Genomic DNA, 22,113 nt, shown 5'->3' on the forward strand with positions numbered 1-22,113 from the left:
TCTGTATGCCTGCGATTGCATGGGTTAAATTGACAGTGTTTACTGGGCATTCGGTGTCTCTGCACCTGAGTTTAGTGATGACTGGTTTTCTGTGGACCCAGCTTGGGTTTAACTTTCTGGTTCTCTCTCGCCGTTTGGGCATCTGGGCTTTATTCTTGGCATTTTGTCGACCGGGAGAATGAAGAGCGTGTCACTGTTAGGTTAGGTTGAGAGTATGCGGGCAGTGGGCAAATCAGCCCTCTTGTGCTTTTTGATCTCCTCACTTGAGATTCAATTTCACGCGACCCTGCCACTTTGATCTGGCCCACGCCTTCATTAACCAGGTCCAACACTTGCCTTTCTTGGATCTTGCCCCTCCTGACAAAGGTAATCGGGTTTGTGGGGGAGTGGCCAGGGTTAGTCGGGGTGTGCCTAGGGTTTGTGGGGGTGTGGCATGATCTCTGGGATGTGCCGAGGGTTTGTGGGGGTGTGTGCCCCCTTGGACTTTAGGATTAGGGTTGAGTGTTGAGCTGGTGGATGTATATGTGTGACTGGGAGAGGTAAGGCTGCAGAGTTTTGAGTGGTGAGGTATGAGGTGCTATGGGGCTTAGGCTTGTGTGGTGAAGCCAGGTGAATCTGGCCCATGCCTTTCATTATCATGGTCCGACACCACTTGGTTCAATGGACCGGGTGTGCACTGGGACACATCATCAGTAATGCATCCTCGGATCATCGGGTGTTTCGGGTCTTTCATCATTAAACACCCTCCCCGAGATGACCCAGCCGGAGTTGATCAAGCTCGGCTTGTGTTTTCCCATGGACCAGGATAATGAGAGGCAGGTAACTATGAGGGTAATGTTGTTTTTAAACATCATTACCTGGCATCTGTATGCCTGCGATTGCATGGGTTAAATTGACAGTGTTTACTGGGCATTCGGTGTCTCTGCACCTGAGTTTAGTGATGACTGGTTTTCTGTGGACCCAGCTTGGGTTTAACTTTCTGGTTCTCTCTCGCCGTTTGGGCATCTGGGCTTTATTCTTGGCATTTTGTCGACCGGGAGAATGAAGAGCGTGTCACTGTTAGGTTAGGTTGAGAGTATGCGGGCAGTGGGCAAATCAGCCCTCTTGTGCTTTTTGATCTCCTGACTTGAGATTCAATTTCACGCGACCCTGCCACTTTGATCTGGCCCACGCCTTCATTAACCAGGTCCAACACTTGCCTTTCTTGGATCTTGCCCCTCCTGACAAAGGTAATCGGGTTTGTGGGGGAGTGGCCAGGGTTAGTCAGGGTGTGCCTAGGGTTTGTGGGGGTGTGGCATGATCTCTGGGATGTGCCGAGGGTTTGTGGGGGTGTGTGCCCCCTTGGACTTTAGGATTAGGGTTGAGTGTTGGGCTGGTGGATGTATATGTGTGACTGGGAGAGGTAAGGCTGCAGAGTTTTGAGTGGTGAGGTATGAGGTGCTATGGGGCTTAGGCTTGTGTGGTGAAGCCAGGTGAATCTGGCCCATGCCTTTCATTATCATGGTCCGACACCACTTGGTTCAATGGACCGGGTGTGCACTGGGACACATCATCAGTAATGCATCCTCGGATCATCGGGTGTTTCGGGTCTTTCATCATTAAACACCCTCCCCGAGATGACCCAGCCGGAGTTGATCAAGCTCGGCTTGTGTTTTCCCATGGACCAGGATAATGAGAGGCATGTAACTATGAGGGTAATGTTGTTTTTAAACATCATTACCTGGCATCTGTATGCCTGCGATTGCATGGGTTAAATTGACAGTGTTTAGGGTTAGGTTGAGAGTATGCGGGCAGTGGGCAAATCAGCCCTCTTGTGCTTTTTGATCTCCTCACTTGAGATTCAATTTCACGCGACCCTGCCACTTTGATCTGGCCCACGCCTTCATTAACCAGGTCCAACACTTGCCTTTCTTGGATCTTGCCCCTCCTGACAAAGGTAATGGGGTTTGTGGGGGTGTGGCCAGGGTTAGTCGGGGTGTGCCTAGGGTTTGTGGGGGTGTGGCATGATCACTGGGATGTTGTGGGGGTGTGGCACTAGCGCATTAGGGTTAGGTTGAGAGTATGCGGGCAGTGGGCAAATCAGCCCTCTTGTGCTTTTTGATCTCCTCACTTGAGATTCAATTTCACGCGACCCTGCCACTTTGATCTGGCCCACGCCTTCATTAACCAGGTCCAACACTTGCCTTTCTTGGATCTTGCCGCTCCTGACAAAGGTACTCGGGTTTGTGGGGGAGTGGCCAGGGTTAGTCGGGGTGTGCCTAGGGTTTGTGGGGGTGTGGCATGATCACTGGGATGTGCCGAGGGTTTGTGGGGGTGTGTGCCCCCTTGGACTTTAGGATTAGGTTTGAGTGTTGGGCTGGTGGATGTATATGTGTGACTGGGATAGGTAAGGCTGCAGAGTTTTGAGTGGTGAGGTATGAGGTTCTATGGGGCTTAGTGGTGAAGCCAGGTGAATCTGACCCATGCCTTTCATTATCATGGTCCGACACCACTTGGTTCAATGGACCGGGTGTGCACTGGGACACATCATCAGTAATGCATCCTCGGATCATGGGGTGTTTCGGGTCTTTCATCATTAAACACCCTCCCCGAGTTGACCCAGCCGGAGTTGATCAAGCTCGGCTTGTGTTTTCCCATGGACCAGGATAATGAGAGGCATGTAACTATGAGGGTAATGATGTTTTTAAACATCGTTACCTGGCATCTGTATGCCTGGGGATGCATGGGTTAAATTGACAGTGTTTACTGGGCATTCGGTGTCTCTGCACCTGAGCTTAGTGGTGACTTCTTTTCTGTGGACCCTGCTTGGGTTTAACTTTCTGGTTCTCTCTCGCCGTTTCGGCATCTGGGCTTTGTTCTTGGCATTTTGTCGACCGGGAGAATGAAGAGCGTGTCACTGTTAGGTTAGGTTGAGTGTATGCGGGCAGTGGGCAAATCAGCCCTCTTGTGCTTTTTGATCTCCTCACTTGAGATTCAATTTCACGCGACCCTGCCACTTTGATCTGGCCCACGCCTTCATTAACCAGGTCCAACACTTGCCTTTCTTGGATCTTGCCGCTCCTGACAAAGGTACTCGGGTTTGTGGGGGAGTGGCCAGGGTTAGTCGGGGTGTGCCTAGGGTTTGTGGGGGTGTGGCATGATCACTGGGATGTGCCGAGGGTTTGTGGGGGCCTAGGGTTTGTGGGGGTGTGGCATGATCACTGGGATGTGCCGAGGGTTTGTGGGGGCCTAGGGTTTGTGGGGGTGTGGCATGATCACTGGGATGTGCCGAGCGTTGGGTTAGGTTGAGAGTATGCGGGCAGTGGGCAAATCAGCCCTCTTGTGCTTTTTGATCTCCTCACTTGAGATTCAATTTCACGCGACCCTGCCACTTTGATCTGGCCCACGCCTTCATTAACCAGGTCCAACACTTGCCTTTCTTGGATCTTGCCCCTCCTGACAAAGGTAATCGTGTTTGTGGGGGAGTGGCCAGGGTTAGTCGGGGTGTGCCTAGGGTTTGTGGGGGTGTGGCATGATCTCTGGGATGTGCCGAGGGTTTGTGGGGGTGTGTGCCCCCTTGGACTTTAGGATTAGGTTTGAGTGTTGGGCTGGTGGATGTATATGTGTGACTGGGATAGGTAAGGCTGCAGAGTTTGGAGTGGTGAGGTATGAGGTGCTGTGGCGCATAGGCCCCTGTGGTCAAGCCAGGTGAATCTGGCCCATGCCTTTCATTATCGTGGTCCGTCACCACTTGGTTCAATGGACCGGGTGTGCACTGGGACACATCATCAGTAATGCATCCTCGGATCATGGGGTGTTTCGGGTCTTTCATCATTAAACACCCTCCCCGAGATGACCCAGCCGGAGTTGATCAAGCTCGGCTTGTGTTTTCCCATGGCCCAGGATACTGAGAGGCATGTAACTATGAGGGTAATGACGTTTTTAAACATCATTACCTGGCATCTGTATGCCTGGGGATGCATGGGTTAGGGTTAGGGTTAGGGTTAGGGTTAGGTTGAGAGTATGCGGGCAGTGGGCAAATCAGCCCTCTTGTGCTTTTTGATCTCCTGACTTGAGATTCAATTTCACGCGACCCTGCCACTTTGATCTGGCCCACGCCTTCATTAACCAGGTCCAACACTTGCCTTTCTTGGATCTTGCCCCTCCTGACAAAGGTAATCGGGTTTGTGGGGGATTGGCCAGGGTTAGTCAGGGTGTGCCTAGGGTTTGTGGGGGTGTGGCATGATCTCTGGGATGTGCCGAGGGTTTGTGGGGGTGTGTGCCCCCTTGGACTTTAGGATTAGGGTTGAGTGTTGGGCTGGTGGATGTATATGTGTGACTGGGAGAGGTAAGGCTGCAGAGTTTTGAGTGGTGAGGTATGAGGTGCTATGGGGCTTAGGCTTGTGTGGTGAAGCCAGGTGAATCTGGCCCATGCCTTTCATTATCATGGTCCGACACCACTTGGTTCAATGGACCGGGTGTGCACTGGGACACATCATCAGTAATGCATCCTCGGATCATCGGGTGTTTCGGGTCTTTCATCATTAAACACCCTCCCCGAGATGACCCAGCCGGAGTTGATCAAGCTCGGCTTGTGTTTTCCCATGGACCAGGATAATGAGAGGCATGTAACTATGAGGGTAATGTTGTTTTTAAACATCATTACCTGGCATCTGTATGCCTGCGATTGCATGGGTTAAATTGACAGTGTTTAGGGTTAGGTTGAGAGTATGCGGGCAGTGGGCAAATCAGCCCTCTTGTGCTTTTTGATCTCCTCACTTGAGATTCAATTTCACGCGACCCTGCCACTTTGATCTGGCCCACGCCTTCATTAACCAGGTCCAACACTTGCCTTTCTTGGATCTTGCCCCTCCTGACAAAGGTAATGGGGTTTGTGGGGGTGTGGCCAGGGTTAGTCGGGGTGTGCCTAGGGTTTGTGGGGGTGTGGCATGATCACTGGGATGTTGTGGGGGTGTGGCACTAGCGCATTAGGGTTAGGTTGAGAGTATGCGGGCAGTGGGCAAATCAGCCCTCTTGTGCTTTTTGATCTCCTCACTTGAGATTCAATTTCACGCGACCCTGCCACTTTGATCTGGCCCACGCCTTCATTAACCAGGTCCAACACTTGCCTTTCTTGGATCTTGCCGCTCCTGACAAAGGTACTCGGGTTTGTGGGGGAGTGGCCAGGGTTAGTCGGGGTGTGCCTAGGGTTTGTGGGGGTGTGGCATGATCACTGGGATGTGCCGAGGGTTTGTGGGGGTGTGTGCCCCCTTGGACTTTAGGATTAGGTTTGAGTGTTGGGCTGGTGGATGTATATGTGTGACTGGGATAGGTAAGGCTGCAGAGTTTTGAGTGGTGAGGTATGAGGTTCTATGGGGCTTAGTGGTGAAGCCAGGTGAATCTGACCCATGCCTTTCATTATCGTGGTCCGACACCACTTGGTTCAATGGACCGGGTGTGCACTGGGACACATCATCAGTAATGCATCCTCGGATCATGGGGTGTTTCGGGTCTTTCATCATTAAACACCCTCCCCGAGTTGACCCAGCCGGAGTTGATCAAGCTCGGCTTGTGTTTTCCCATGGACCAGGATAATGAGAGGCATGTAACTATGAGGGTAATGATGTTTTTAAACATCGTTACCTGGCATCTGTATGCCTGGGGATGCATGGGTTAAATTGACAGTGTTTACTGGGCATTCGGTGTCTCTGCACCTGAGCTTAGTGGTGACTTCTTTTCTGTGGACCCTGCTTGGGTTTAACTTTCTGGTTCTCTCTCGCCGTTTCGGCATCTGGGCTTTGTTCTTGGCATTTTGTCGACCGGGAGAATGAAGAGCGTGTCACTGTTAGGTTAGGTTGAGTGTATGCGGGCAGTGGGCAAATCAGCCCTCTTGTGCTTTTTGATCTCCTCACTTGAGATTCAATTTCACGCGACCCTGCCACTTTGATCTGGCCCACGCCTTCATTAACCAGGTCCAACACTTGCCTTTCTTGGATCTTGCCGCTCCTGACAAAGGTACTCGGGTTTGTGGGGGAGTGGCCAGGGTTAGTCGGGGTGTGCCTAGGGTTTGTGGGGGTGTGGCATGATCACTGGGATGTGCCGAGGGTTTGTGGGGGCCTAGGGTTTGTGGGGGTGTGGCATGATCACTGGGATGTGCCGAGGGTTTGTGGGGGCCTAGGGTTTGTGGGGGTGTGGCATGATCACTGGGATGTGCCGAGCGTTGGGTTAGGGTTAGGTTGAGAGTATGCGGGCAGTGGGCAAATCAGCCCTCTTGTGCTTTTTGATCTCCTCACTTGAGATTCAATTTCACGCGACCCTGCCACTTTGATCTGGCCCACGCCTTCATTAACCAGGTCCAACACTTGCCTTTCTTGGATCTTGCCCCTCCTGACAAAGGTAATGGGGTTTGTGGGGGTGTGGCCAGGGTTAGTCGGGGTGTGCCTAGGGTTTGTGGGGGTGTGGCATGATCACTGGGATGTTGTGGGGGTGTGGCACTAGCGCATTAGGGTTAGGTTGAGAGTATGCGGGCAGTGGGCAAATCAGCCCTCTTGTGCTTTTTGATCTCCTCACTTGAGATTCAATTTCACGCGACCCTGCCACTTTGATCTGGCCCACGCCTTCATTAACCAGGTCCAACACTTGCCTTTCTTGGATCTTGCCCCTCCTGACAAAGGTAATCGGGTTTGTGGGGGAGTGGCCAGGGTTAGTCGGGGTGTGCCTAGGGTTTGTGGGGGTGTGGCATGATCTCTGGGATGTGCCGAGGGTTTGTGGGGGTGTGTGCCCCCTTGGACTTTAGGATTAGGTTTGAGTGTTGGGCTGGTGGATGTATATGTGTGACGGGGATAGGTAAGGCTGCAGAGTTTTGAGTGGTGAGGTATGAGGTTCTATGGGGCTTAGTGGTGAAGCCATGTGAATCTGGCCCATGCCTTTCATTATCGTGGTCCGACACCACTTGGTTCAATGGACCGGGTGTGCACTGGGACACATCATCAGTAATGCATCCTCGGATCATGGGGTGTTTCGGGTCTTTCATCATTAAACACCCTCCCCGAGATGACCCAGCCGGAGTTGATCAAGCTCGGCTTGTGTTTTCCCAAGGACCAGGATAATGAGAGGCATGTAACTATGAGGGTAATGACGTTTTTAAACATCATTACCTGGCATCTGTATGCCTGGGGATGCATGGGTTAAATTGACAGTGTTTACTGGGCATTCGGTGTCTCTGCACCTGAGTTTAGTGGTGGCTTGTTTTCGGTGGACCCAGCTTGGGTTTAACTTTCTGGTTCTCTCTTGCCGTTTGGGCATCTGGGCTTTGTTCTTGGCATTTTGTCGACCGGGAGAATGAAGAGCGTGTCACTGTTAGGTTAGGTTGAGAGTATGCGGGCAGTGGGCAAATCAGCCCTCTTGTGCTTTTTGATCTCCTCACTTGAGATTCAATTTCACGCGACCCTGCCACTTTGATCTGGCCCACGCCTTCATTAACCAGGTCCAACACTTGCCTTTCTTGGATCTTGCCCCTCCTGACAAAGGTAATCGGGTTTGTGGGGGAGTGGCCAGGGTTAGTCGGGGTGTGCCTAGGGTTTGTGGGGGTGTGGCATGATCTCTGGGATGTGCCGAGGGTTTGTGGGGGTGTGTGCCCCCTTGGACTTTAGGATTAGGTTTGAGTGTTGGGCTGGTGGATGTATATGTGTGACGGGGATAGGTAAGGCTGCAGAGTTTTGAGTGGTGAGGTATGAGGTTCTATGGGGCTTAGTGGTGAAGCCAGGTGAATCTGGCCCATGCCTTTCATTATCGTGGTCCGACACCACTTGGTTCAATGGACCGGGTGTGCACTGGGACACATCATCAGTAATGCATCCTCGGATCATGGGGTGTTTCGGGTCTTTCATCATTAAACACCCTCCCCGAGATGACCCAGCCGGAGTTGATCAAGCTCGGCTTGTGTTTTCCCAAGGACCAGGATAATGAGAGGCATGTAACTATGAGGGTAATGACGTTTTTAAACATCATTACCTGGCATCTGTATGCCTGGGGATGCATGGGTTAAATTGACAGTGTTTACTGGGCATTCGGTGTCTCTGCACCTGAGTTTAGTGGTGGCTTGTTTTCGGTGGACCCAGCTTGGGTTTAACTTTCTGGTTCTCTCTTGCCGTTTGGGCATCTGGGCTTTGTTCTTGGCATTTTGTCGACCGGGAGAATGAAGAGCGTGTCACTGTTAGGTTAGGTTGAGAGTATGCGGGCAGTGGGCAAATCAGCCCTCTTGTGCTTTTTGATCTCCTCACTTGAGATTCAATTTCACGCGACCCTGCCACTTTGATCTGGCCCACGCCTTCATTAACCAGGTCCAACACTTGCCTTTCTTGGATCTTGCCCCTCCTGACAAAGGTAATCGGGTTTGTGGGGGAGTGGCCAGGGTTAGTCGGGGTGTGCCTAGGGTTTGTGGGGGTGTGGCATGATCTCTGGGATGTGCCGAGGGTTTGTGGGGGTGTGTGCCCCCTTGGACTTTAGGATTAGGTTTGAGTGTTGGGCTGGTGGATGTATATGTGTGACGGGGATAGGTAAGGCTGCAGAGTTTTGAGTGGTGAGGTATGAGGTTCTATGGGGCTTAGTGGTGAAGCCAGGTGAATCTGGCCCATGCCTTTCATTATCGTGGTCCGACACCACTTGGTTCAATGGACCGGGTGTGCACTGGGACACATCATCAGTAATGCATCCTCGGATCATGGGGTGTTTCGGGTCTTTCATCATTAAACACCCTCCCCGAGATGACCCAGCCGGAGTTGATCAAGCTCGGCTTGTGTTTTCCCAAGGACCAGGATAATGAGAGGCATGTAACTATGAGGGTAATGACGTTTTTAAACATCATTACCTGGCATCTGTATGCCTGGGGATGCATGGGTTAAATTGACAGTGTTTACTGGGCATTCGGTGTCTCTGCACCTGAGTTTAGTGGTGGCTTGTTTTCGGTGGACCCAGCTTGGGTTTAACTTTCTGGTTCTCTCTTGCCGTTTGGGCATCTGGGCTTTGTTCTTGGCATTTTGTCGACCGGGAGAATGAAGAGCGTGTCACTGTTAGGTTAGGTTGAGAGTATGCGGGCAGTGGGCAAATCAGCCCTCTTGTGCTTTTTGATCTCCTCACTTGAGATTCAATTTCACGCGACCCTGCCACTTTGATCTGGCCCACGCCTTCATTAACCAGGTCCAACACTTGCCTTTCTTGGATCTTGCCCCTCCTGACAAAGGTAATCGGGTTTGTGGGGGAGTGGCCAGGGCTAGTCGGGGTGTGCCTGGGGTTTGTGGGGGTGTGGCATGATCTCTGGGATGTGCCGAGGGTTTGTGGGGGTGTGTGCCCCCTTGGACTTTAGGATTAGGTTTGAGTGTTGGGCTGGTGGATGTATATGTGTGACGGGGATAGGTAAGGCTGCAGAGTTTTGAGTGGTGAGGTATGAGGTTCTATGGGGCTTAGTGGTGAAGCCAGGTGAATCTGGCCCATGCCTTTCATTATCGTGGTCCGACACCACTTGGTTCAATGGACCGGGTGTGCACTGGGACACATCATCAGTAATGCATCCTCGGATCATGGGGTGTTTCGGGTCTTTCATCATTAAACACCCTCCCCGAGATGACCCAGCCGGAGTTGATCAAGCTCGGCTTGTGTTTTCCCAAGGACCAGGATAATGAGAGGCATGTAACTATGAGGGTAATGACGTTTTTAAACATCATTACCTGGCATCTGTATGCCTGGGGATGCATGGGTTAAATTGACAGTGTTTACTGGGCATTCGGTGTCTCTGCACCTGAGTTTAGTGGTGGCTTGTTTTCGGTGGACCCAGCTTGGGTTTAACTTTCTGGTTCTCTCTTGCCGTTTGGGCATCTGGGCTTTGTTCTTGGCATTTTGTCGACCGGGAGAATGAAGAGCGTGTCACTGTTAGGTTAGGTTGAGAGTATGCGGGCAGTGGGCAAATCAGCCCTCTTGTGCTTTTTGATCTCCTCACTTGAGATTCAATTTCACGCGACCCTGCCACTTTGATCTGGCCCACGCCTTCATTAACCAGGTCCAACACTTGCCTTTCTTGGATCTTGCCCCTCCTGACAAAGGTAATCGGGTTTGTGGGGGAGTGGCCAGGGTTAGTCGGGGTGTGCCTAGGGTTTGTGGGGGTGTGGCATGATCTCTGGGATGTGCCGAGGGTTTGTGGGGGTGTGTGCCCCCTTGGACTTTAGGATTAGGTTTGAGTGTTGGGCTGGTGGATGTATATGTGTGACGGGGATAGGTAAGGCTGCAGAGTTTTGAGTGGTGAGGTATGAGGTTCTATGGGGCTTAGTGGTGAAGCCAGGTGAATCTGGCCCATGCCTTTCATTATCGTGGTCCGACACCACTTGGTTCAATGGACCGGGTGTGCACTGGGACACATCATCAGTAATGCATCCTCGGATCATGGGGTGTTTCGGGTCTTTCATCATTAAACACCCTCCCCGAGATGACCCAGCCGGAGTTGATCAAGCTCGGCTTGTGTTTTCCCAAGGACCAGGATAATGAGAGGCATGTAACTATGAGGGTAATGACGTTTTTAAACATCATTACCTGGCATCTGTATGCCTGGGGATGCATGGGTTAAATTGACAGTGTTTACTGGGCATTCGGTGTCTCTGCACCTGAGTTTAGTGGTGGCTTGTTTTCGGTGGACCCAGCTTGGGTTTAACTTTCTGGTTCTCTCTTGCCGTTTGGGCATCTGGGCTTTGTTCTTGGCATTTTGTCGACCGGGAGAATGAAGAGCGTGTCACTGTTAGGTTAGGTTGAGAGTATGCGGGCAGTGGGCAAATCAGCCCTCTTGTGCTTTTTGATCTCCTCACTTGAGATTCAATTTCACGCGACCCTGCCACTTTGATCTGGCCCACGCCTTCATTAACCAGGTCCAACACTTGCCTTTCTTGGATCTTGCCCCTCCTGACAAAGGTAATCGGGTTTGTGGGGGAGTGGCCAGGGCTAGTCGGGGTGTGCCTGGGGTTTGTGGGGGTGTGGCATGATCTCTGGGATGTGCCGAGGGTTTGTGGGGGTGTGTGCCCCCTTGGACTTTAGGATTAGGTTTGAGTGTTGGGCTGGTGGATGTATATGTGTGACGGGGATAGGTAAGGCTGCAGAGTTTTGAGTGGTGAGGTATGAGGTTCTATGGGGCTTAGTGGTGAAGCCAGGTGAATCTGGCCCATGCCTTTCATTATCGTGGTCCGACACCACTTGGTTCAATGGACCGGGTGTGCACTGGGACACATCATCAGTAATGCATCCTCGGATCATGGGGTGTTTCGGGTCTTTCATCATTAAACACCCTCCCCGAGATGACCCAGCCGGAGTTGATCAAGCTCGGCTTGTGTTTTCCCAAGGACCAGGATAATGAGAGGCATGTAACTATGAGGGTAATGACGTTTTTAAACATCATTACCTGGCATCTGTATGCCTGGGGATGCATGGGTTAAATTGACAGTGTTTACTGGGCATTCGGTGTCTCTGCACCTGAGTTTAGTGGTGGCTTGTTTTCGGTGGACCCAGCTTGGGTTTAACTTTCTGGTTCTCTCTTGCCGTTTGGGCATCTGGGCTTTGTTCTTGGCATTTTGTCGACCGGGAGAATGAAGAGCGTGTCACTGTTAGGTTAGGTTGAGAGTATGCGGGCAGTGGGCAAATCAGCCCTCTTGTGCTTTTTGATCTCCTCACTTGAGATTCAATTTCACGCGACCCTGCCACTTTGATCTGGCCCACGCCTTCATTAACCAGGTCCAACACTTGCCTTTCTTGGATCTTGCCCCTCCTGACAAAGGTAATCGGGTTTGTGGGGGAGTGGCCAGGGTTAGTCGGGGTGTGCCTAGGGTTTGTGGGGGTGTGGCATGATCTCTGGGATGTGCCGAGGGTTTGTGGGGGTGTGTGCCCCCTTGGACTTTAGGATTAGGTTTGAGTGTTGGGCTGGTGGATGTATATGTGTGACGGGGATAGGTAAGGCTGCAGAGTTTTGAGTGGTGAGGTATGAGGTTCTATGGGGCTTAGTGGTGAAGCCAGGTGAATCTGGCCCATGCCTTTCATTATCGTGGTCCGACACCACTTGGTTCAATGGACCGGGTGTGCACTGGGACACATCATCAGTAATGCATCCTCGGATCATGGGGTGTTTCGGGTCTTTCATCATTAAACACCCTCCCCGAGATGACCCAGCCGGAGTTGATCAAGCTCGGCTTGTGTTTTCCCAAGGACCAGGATAATGAGAGGCATGTAACTATGAGGGTAATGACGTTTTTAAACATCATTACCTGGCATCTGTATGCCTGGGGATGCATGGGTTAAATTGACAGTGTTTACTGGGCATTCGGTGTCTCTGCACCTGAGTTTAGTGGTGGCTTGTTTTCGGTGGACCCAGCTTGGGTTTAACTTTCTGGTTCTCTCTTGCCGTTTGGGCATCTGGGCTTTGTTCTTGGCATTTTGTCGACCGGGAGAATGAAGAGCGTGTCACTGTTAGGTTAGGTTGAGAGTATGCGGGCAGTGGGCAAATCAGCCCTCTTGTGCTTTTTGATCTCCTCACTTGAGATTCAATTTCACGCGACCCTGCCACTTTGATCTGGCCCACGCCTTCATTAACCAGGTCCAACACTTGCCTTTCTTGGATCTTGCCCCTCCTGACAAAGGTAATCGGGTTTGTGGGGGAGTGGCCAGGGTTAGTCGGGGTGTGCCTAGGGTTTGTGGGGGTGTGGCATGATCTCTGGGATGTGCCGAGGGTTTGTGGGGGTGTGTGCCCCCTTGGACTTTAGGATTAGGTTTGAGTGTTGGGCTGGTGGATGTATATGTGTGACGGGGATAGGTAAGGCTGCAGAGTTTTGAGTGGTGAGGTATGAGGTTCTATGGGGCTTAGTGGTGAAGCCAGGTGAATCTGGCCCATGCCTTTCATTATCGTGGTCCGACACCACTTGGTTCAATGGACCGGGTGTGCACTGGGACACATCATCAGTAATGCATCCTCGGATCATGGGGTGTTTCGGGTCTTTCATCATTAAACACCCTCCCCGAGATGACCCAGCCGGAGTTGATCAAGCTCGGCTTGTGTTTTCCCAAGGACCAGGATAATGAGAGGCATGTAACTATGAGGGTAATGACGTTTTTAAACATCATTACCTGGCATCTGTATGCCTGGGGATGCATGGGTTAAATTGACAGTGTTTACTGGGCATTCGGTGTCTCTGCACCTGAGTTTAGTGGTGGCTTGTTTTCGGTGGACCCAGCTTGGGTTTAACTTTCTGGTTCTCTCTTGCCGTTTGGGCATCTGGGCTTTGTTCTTGGCATTTTGTCGACCGGGAGAATGAAGAGCGTGTCACTGTTAGGTTAGGTTGAGAGTATGCGGGCAGTGGGCAAATCAGCCCTCTTGTGCTTTTTGATCTCCTCACTTGAGATTCAATTTCACGCGACCCTGCCACTTTGATCTGGCCCACGCCTTCATTAACCAGGTCCAACACTTGCCTTTCTTGGATCTTGCCCCTCCTGACAAAGGTAATCGGGTTTGTGGGGGAGTGGCCAGGGTTAGTCGGGGTGTGCCTAGGGTTTGTGGGGGTGTGGCATGATCTCTGGGATGTACCGAGGGTTTGTGGGGGTGTGTGCCCCCTTGGACTTTAGGATTAGGTTTGAGTGTTGGGCTGGTGGATGTATATGTGTGACTGGGATAGGTAAGGCTGCAGAGTTTGGAGTGGTGAGATATGAGGTGCTGTGGCGCATAGGCTCATGTGGTGAAGCCAGGTGAATCTGGCCCATGCCTTTCATTATCATGGTCCGACACCACTTGGTTCAATGGACCGGGTGTGCACTGGGACACATCATCAGTAATGCATCCTCGGATCATCGGGTGTTTCGGATCTTTCATCATTAAACACCCTCCCCGAGATGACCCAGCCGGAGTTGATCAAGCTCGGCTTGTGTTTTCCCATGGACCAGGATAATGAGAGGCATGTAACTATGAGGGTAATGTTGTTTTTAAACATCATTAACTGGCATCTGTATGCCTGCGATTGCATGGGTTAAATTGACAGTGTTTACTGGGCATTCGGTGTCTCTGCACCTGAGTTTAGTGATGACTGGTTTTCTGTGGACCCAGCTTGGGTTTAACTTTCTGGTTCTCTCTCGCCGTTTGGGCATCTGGGCTTTATTCTTGGCATTTTGTCGACCGGGAGAATGAAGAGCGTGTCACTGTTAGGTTAGGTTGAGAGTATGCGGGCAGTGGGCAAATCAGCCCTCTTGTGCTTTTTGATCTCCTCACTTGAGATTCAATTTCACGCGACCCTGCCACTTTGATCTGGCCCACGCCTTCATTAACCAGGTCCAACACTTGCCTTTCTTGGATCTTGCCCCTCCTGACAAAGGTAATCGGGTTTGTGGGGGAGTGGCCAGGGTTAGTCGGGGTGTGCCTAGGGTTTGTGGGGGTGTGGCATGATCTCTGGGATGTGCCGAGGGTTTGTGGGGGTGTGTGCCCCCTTGGACTTTAGGATTAGGGTTGAGTGTTGAGCTGGTGGATGTATATGTGTGACTGGGAGAGGTAAGGCTGCAGAGTTTTGAGTGGTGAGGTATGAGGTGCTATGGGGCTTAGGCTTGTGTGGTGAAGCCAGGTGAATCTGGCCCATGCCTTTCATTATCATGGTCCGACACCACTTGGTTCAATGGACCGGGTGTGCACTGGGACACATCATCAGTAATGCATCCTCGGATCATCGGGTGTTTCGGGTCTTTCATCATTAAACACCCTCCCCGAGATGACCCAGCCGGAGTTGATCAAGCTCGGCTTGTGTTTTCCCATGGACCAGGATAATGAGAGGCAGGTAACTATGAGGGTAATGTTGTTTTTAAACATCATTACCTGGCATCTGTATGCCTGCGATTGCATGGGTTAAATTGACAGTGTTTACTGGGCATTCGGTGTCTCTGCACCTGAGTTTAGTGATGACTGGTTTTCTGTGGACCCAGCTTGGGTTTAACTTTCTGGTTCTCTCTCGCCGTTTGGGCATCTGGGCTTTATTCTTGGCATTTTGTCGACCGGGAGAATGAAGAGCGTGTCACTGTTAGGTTAGGTTGAGAGTATGCGGGCAGTGGGCAAATCAGCCCTCTTGTGCTTTTTGATCTCCTCACTTGAGATTCAATTTCACGCGACCCTGCCACTTTGATCTGGCCCACGCCTTCATTAACCAGGTCCAACACTTGCCTTTCTTGGATCTTGCCGCTCCTGACAAAGGTACTCGGGTTTGTGGGGGAGTGGCCAGGGTTAGTCGGGGTTAGGGTTAGGGTTAGGGTTAGGTTGAGAGTATGCGGGCAGTGGGCAAATCAGCCCTCTTGTGCTTTTTGATCTCCTGACTTGAGATTCAATTTCACGCGACCCTGCCACTTTGATCTGGCCCACGCCTTCATTAACCAGGTCCAACACTTGCCTTTCTTGGATCTTGCCCCTCCTGACAAAGGTAATCGTGTTTGTGGGGGAGTGGCCAGGGTTAGTCGGGGTGTGCCTAGGGTTTGTGGGGGTGTGGCATGATCTCTGGGATGTGCCGAGGGTTTGTGGGGGTGAGTGCCCCCTTGGACTTTAGGATTAGGTTTGAGTGTTGGGCTGGTGGATGTATATGTGTGACTGGGAGAGGTAAGGCTGCAGAGTTTTGAGTGGTGAGGTATGAGGTGCTATTGGGCTTAGGCTCATGTGGTGAAGCCAGGTGAATCTGGCCCATGCCTTTCATTATCGTGGTCCGACACCACTTGGTTCAATGGACCGGGTGTGCACTGGGACACATCATCAGTAATGCATCCTCGGATCATCGGGTGTTTCGGGTCTTTCATCATTAAACACCCTCCCCGAGATGACCCAGCCGGAGTTGATCAAGCTCGGCTTGTGTTTTCCCATGGACCAGGATAATGAGAGGCATGTAACTATGAGGGTAATGTTGTTTTTAAACATCATTACCCGGCATCTGTATGCCTGGGATTGCATGGGTTAAATTGACAGTGTTTACTGGGCATTCGGTGTCTCTGCACCTGAGTTTAGTGGTGACTGGTTTTCTGTGGACCCAGCTTGGGTTTAACTTTCTGGTTCTCTCTCGCCGTTTGGGCATCTGGGCTTTATTCTTGGCATTTTGTCGACCGGGAGAATGAAGAGCGTGTCACTGTTAGGTTAGGTTGAGAGTATGCGGGCAGTGGGCAAATCAGCCCTCTTGTGCTTTTTGATCTCCTGACTTGAGATTCAATTTCACGCGACCCTGCCACTTTGATCTGGCCCACGCCTTCATTAACCAGGTCCAACACTTGCCTTTCTTGGATCTTGCCCCTCCTGACAAAGGTAATCGTGTTTGTGGGGGAGTGGCCAGGGTTAGTCGGGGTGTGCCTAGGGTTTGTGGGGGTGTGGCATGATCTCTGGGATGTGCCGAGGGTTTGTGGGGGTGAGTGCCCCCTTGGACTTTAGGATTAGGTTTGAGTGTTGGGCTGGTGGATGTATATGTGTGACTGGGAGAGGTAAGGCTGCAGAGTTTTGAGTGGTGAGGTATGAGGTGCTATTGGGCTTAGGCTCATGTGGTGAAGCCAGGTGAATCTGGCCCATGCCTTTCATTATCGTGGTCCGACACCACTTGGTTCAATGGACCGGGTGTGCACTGGGACACATCATCAGTAATGCATCCTCGGATCATCGGGTGTTTCGGGTCTTTCATCATTAAACACCCTCCCCGAGATGACCCAGCCGGAGTTGATCAAGCTCGGCTTGTGTTTTCCCATGGACCAGGATAATGAGAGGCATGTAACTATGAGGGTAATGTTGTTTTTAAACATCATTACCCGGCATCTGTATGCCTGGGATTGCATGGGTTAAATTGACAGTGTTTACTGGGCATTCGGTGTCTCTGCACCTGAGTTTAGTGGTGACTGGTTTTCTGTGGACCCAGCTTGGGTTTAACTTTCTGGTTCTCTCTCGCCGTTTGGGCATCTGGGCTTTATTCTTGGCATTTTGTCGACCGGGAGAATGAAGAGCGTGTCACTGTTAGGTTAGGTTGAGAGTATGCGGGCAGTGGGCAAATCAGCCCTCTTGTGCTTTTTGATCTCCTGACTTGAGATTCAATTTCACGCGACCCTGCCACTTTGATCTGGCCCACGCCTTCATTAACCAGGTCCAACACTTGCCTTTCTTGGATCTTGCCCCTCCTGACAAAGGTAATCGTGTTTGTGGGGGAGTGGCCAGGGTTAGTCGGGGTGTGCCTAGGGTTTGTGGGGGTGTGGCATGATCTCTGGGATGTGCCGAGGGTTTGTGGGGGTGAGTGCCCCCTTGGACTTTAGGATTAGGTTTGAGTGTTGGGCTGGTGGATGTATATGTGTGACGGGGATAGGTAAGGCTGCAGAGTTTTGAGTGGTGAGGTATGAGGTTCTATGGGGCTTAGTGGTGAAGCCAGGTGAATCTGGCCCATGCCTTTCATTATCGTGGTCCGACACCACTTGGTTCAATGGACCGGGTGTGCACTGGGACACATCATCAGTAATGCATCCTCGGATCATGGGGTGTTTCGGGTCTTTCATCATTAAACACCCTCCCCGAGATGACCCAGCCGGAGTTGATCAAGCTCGGCTTGTGTTTTCCCAAGGACCAGGATAATGAGAGGCATGTAACTATGAGGGTAATGACGTTTTTAAACATCATTACCTGGCATCTGTATGCCTGGGGATGCATGGGTTAAATTGACAGTGTTTACTGGGCATTCGGTGTCTCTGCACCTGAGTTTAGTGGTGGCTTGTTTTCGGTGGACCCAGCTTGGGTTTAACTTTCTGGTTCTCTCTTGCCGTTTGGGCATCTGGGCTTTGTTCTTGGCATTTTGTCGACCGGGAGAATGAAGAGCGTGTCACTGTTAGGTTAGGTTGAGAGTATGCGGGCAGTGGGCAAATCAGCCCTCTTGTGCTTTTTGATCTCCTCACTTGAGATTCAATTTCACGCGACCCTGCCACTTTGATCTGGCCCACGCCTTCATTAACCAGGTCCAACACTTGCCTTTCTTGGATCTTGCCCCTCCTGACAAAGGTAATCGGGTTTGTGGGGGAGTGGCCAGGGTTAGTCGGGGTGTGCCTAGGGTTTGTGGGGGTGTGGCATGATCTCTGGGATGTACCGAGGGTTTGTGGGGGTGTGTGCCCCCTTGGACTTTAGGATTAGGTTTGAGTGTTGGGCTGGTGGATGTATATGTGTGACTGGGATAGGTAAGGCTGCAGAGTTTGGAGTGGTGAGATATGAGGTGCTGTGGCGCATAGGCTCATGTGGTGAAGCCAGGTGAATCTGGCCCATGCCTTTCATTATCATGGTCCGACACCACTTGGTTCAATGGACCGGGTGTGCACTGGGACACATCATCAGTAATGCATCCTCGGATCATCGGGTGTTTCGGGTCTTTCATCATTAAACACCCTCCCCGAGATGACCCAGCCGGAGTTGATCAAGCTCGGCTTGTGTTTTCCCATGGACCAGGATAATGAGAGGCATGTAACTATGAGGGTAATGTTGTTTTTAAACATCATTAACTGGCATCTGTATGCCTGCGATTGCATGGGTTAAATTGACAGTGTTTACTGGGCATTCGGTGTCTCTGCACCTGAGTTTAGTGATGACTGGTTTTCTGTGGACCCAGCTTGGGTTTAACTTTCTGGTTCTCTCTCGCCGTTTGGGCATCTGGGCTTTATTCTTGGCATTTTGTCGACCGGGAGAATGAAGAGCGTGTCACTGTTAGGTTAGGTTGAGAGTATGCGGGCAGTGGGCAAATCAGCCCTCTTGTGCTTTTTGATCTCCTCACTTGAGATTCAATTTCACGCGACCCTGCCACTTTGATCTGGCCCACGCCTTCATTAACCAGGTCCAACACTTGCCTTTCTTGGATCTTGCCCCTCCTGACAAAGGTAATCGGGTTTGTGGGGGAGTGGCCAGGGTTAGTCGGGGTGTGCCTAGGGTTTGTGGGGGTGTGGCATGATCTCTGGGATGTGCCGAGGGTTTGTGGGGGTGTGTGCCCCCTTGGACTTTAGGATTAGGGTTGAGTGTTGAGCTGGTGGATGTATATGTGTGACTGGGAGAGGTAAGGCTGCAGAGTTTTGAGTGGTGAGGTATGAGGTGCTATGGGGCTTAGGCTTGTGTGGTGAAGCCAGGTGAATCTGGCCCATGCCTTTCATTATCATGGTCCGACACCACTTGGTTCAATGGACCGGGTGTGCACTGGGACACATCATCAGTAATGCATCCTCGGATCATCGGGTGTTTCGGGTCTTTCATCATTAAACACCCTCCCCGAGATGACCCAGCCGGAGTTGATCAAGCTCGGCTTGTGTTTTCCCATGGACCAGGATAATGAGAGGCAGGTAACTATGAGGGTAATGTTGTTTTTAAACATCATTACCTGGCATCTGTATGCCTGCGATTGCATGGGTTAAATTGACAGTGTTTACTGGGCATTCGGTGTCTCTGCACCTGAGTTTAGTGATGACTGGTTTTCTGTGGACCCAGCTTGGGTTTAACTTTCTGGTTCTCTCTCGCCGTTTGGGCATCTGGGCTTTATTCTTGGCATTTTGTCGACCGGGAGAATGAAGAGCGTGTCACTGTTAGGTTAGGTTGAGAGTATGCGGGCAGTGGGCAAATCAGCCCTCTTGTGCTTTTTGATCTCCTCACTTGAGATTCAATTTCACGCGACCCTGCCACTTTGATCTGGCCCACGCCTTCATTAACCAGGTCCAACACTTGCCTTTCTTGGATCTTGCCCCTCCTGACAAAGGTAATCGTGTTTGTGGGGGAGTGGCCAGGGTTAGTCGGGGTGTGCCTAGGGTTTGTGGGGGTGTGGCATGATCTCTGGGATGTGCCGAGGGTTTGTGGGGGTGAGTGCCCCCTTGGACTTTAGGATTAGGTTTGAGTGTTGGGCTGGTGGATGTATATGTGTGACGGGGATAGGTAAGGCTGCAGAGTTTTGAGTGGTGAGGTATGAGGTTCTATGGGGCTTAGTGGTGAAGCCAGGTGAATCTGGCCCATGCCTTTCATTATCGTGGTCCGACACCACTTGGTTCAATGGACCGGGTGTGCACTGGGACACATCATCAGTAATGCATCCTCGGATCATGGGGTGTTTCGGGTCTTTCATCATTAAACACCCTCCCCGAGATGACCCAGCCGGAGTTGATCAAGCTCGGCTTGTGTTTTCCCAAGGACCAGGATAATGAGAGGCATGTAACTATGAGGGTAATGACGTTTTTAAACATCATTACCTGGCATCTGTATGCCTGGGGATGCATGGGTTAAATTGACAGTGTTTACTGGGCATTCGGTGTCTCTGCACCTGAGTTTAGTGGTGGCTTGTTTTCGGTGGACCCAGCTTGGGTTTAACTTTCTGGTTCTCTCTTGCCGTTTGGGCATCTGGGCTTTGTTCTTGGCATTTTGTCGACCGGGAGAATGAAGAGCGTGTCACTGTTAGGTTAGGTTGAGAGTATGCGGGCAGTGGGCAAATCAGCCCTCTTGTGCTTTTTGATCTCCTCACTTGAGATTCAATTTCACGCGACCCTGCCACTTTGATCTGGCCCACGCCTTCATTAACCAGGTCCAACACTTGCCTTTCTTGGATCTTGCCCCTCCTGACAAAGGTAATCGGGTTTGTGGGGGAGTGGCCAGGGTTAGTCGGGGTGTGCCTAGGGTTTGTGGGGGTGTGGCATGATCTCTGGGATGTACCGAGGGTTTGTGGGGGTGTGTGCCCCCTTGGACTTTAGGATTAGGTTTGAGTGTTGGGCTGGTGGATGTATATGTGTGACTGGGATAGGTAAGGCTGCAGAGTTTGGAGTGGTGAGATATGAGGTGCTGTGGCGCATAGGCTCATGTGGTGAAGCCAGGTGAATCTGGCCCATGCCTTTCATTATCATGGTCCGACACCACTTGGTTCAATGGACCGGGTGTGCACTGGGACACATCATCAGTAATGCATCCTCGGATCATCGGGTGTTTCGGGTCTTTCATCATTAAACACCCTCCCCGAGATGACCCAGCCGGAGTTGATCAAGCTCGGCTTGTGTTTTCCCATGGACCAGGATAATGAGAGGCATGTAACTATGAGGGTAATGTTGTTTTTAAACATCATTAACTGGCATCTGTATGCCTGCGATTGCATGGGTTAAATTGACAGTGTTTACTGGGCATTCGGTGTCTCTGCACCTGAGTTTAGTGATGACTGGTTTTCTGTGGACCCAGCTTGGGTTTAACTTTCTGGTTCTCTCTCGCCGTTTGGGCATCTGGGCTTTATTCTTGGCATTTTGTCGACCGGGAGAATGAAGAGCGTGTCACTGTTAGGTTAGGTTGAGAGTATGCGGGCAGTGGGCAAATCAGCCCTCTTGTGCTTTTTGATCTCCTCACTTGAGATTCAATTTCACGCGACCCTGCCACTTTGATCTGGCCCACGCCTTCATTAACCAGGTCCAACACTTGCCTTTCTTGGATCTTGCCCCTCCTGACAAAGGTAATCGGGTTTGTGGGGGAGTGGCCAGGGTTAGTCGGGGTGTGCCTAGGGTTTGTGGGGGTGTGGCATGATCTCTGGGATGTGCCGAGGGTTTGTGGGGGTGTGTGCCCCCTTGGACTTTAGGATTAGGGTTGAGTGTTGAGCTGGTGGATGTATATGTGTGACTGGGAGAGGTAAGGCTGCAGAGTTTTGAGTGGTGAGGTATGAGGTGCTATGGGGCTTAGGCTTGTGTGGTGAAGCCAGGTGAATCTGGCCCATGCCTTTCATTATCATGGTCCGACACCACTTGGTTCTATGGACCGGGTGTGCACTGGGACACATCATCAGTAATGCATCCTCGGATCATGGGGTGTTTCGGGTCTTTCATCATTAAACACCCTCCCCGAGATGACCCAGCCGGAGTTGATCAAGCTCGGCTTGTGTTTTCCCATGGACCAGGATGATGAGAGGCATGTAACTGTGAGGGTAATGTTGTTTTTAAACATCATTATCTGGCATCTGTATGCCTGGGATTGCATGGGTTAAATTGACAGTGTTTACTGGGCATTCGGTGTCTCTGCACCTGAGTTTAGTGGTGACTGGTTTTCTGTGGACCCAGCTTGGGTTTAACTTTCTGGTTCTCTCTTGCCGTTTGGGC

Source organism: Mobula birostris, unplaced genomic scaffold, assembly GCF_030028105.1.
Source record: "Mobula birostris isolate sMobBir1 unplaced genomic scaffold, sMobBir1.hap1 scaffold_165, whole genome shotgun sequence".
NCBI classification, from domain to species: Eukaryota; Metazoa; Chordata; class Chondrichthyes; order Myliobatiformes; family Myliobatidae; genus Mobula; species Mobula birostris.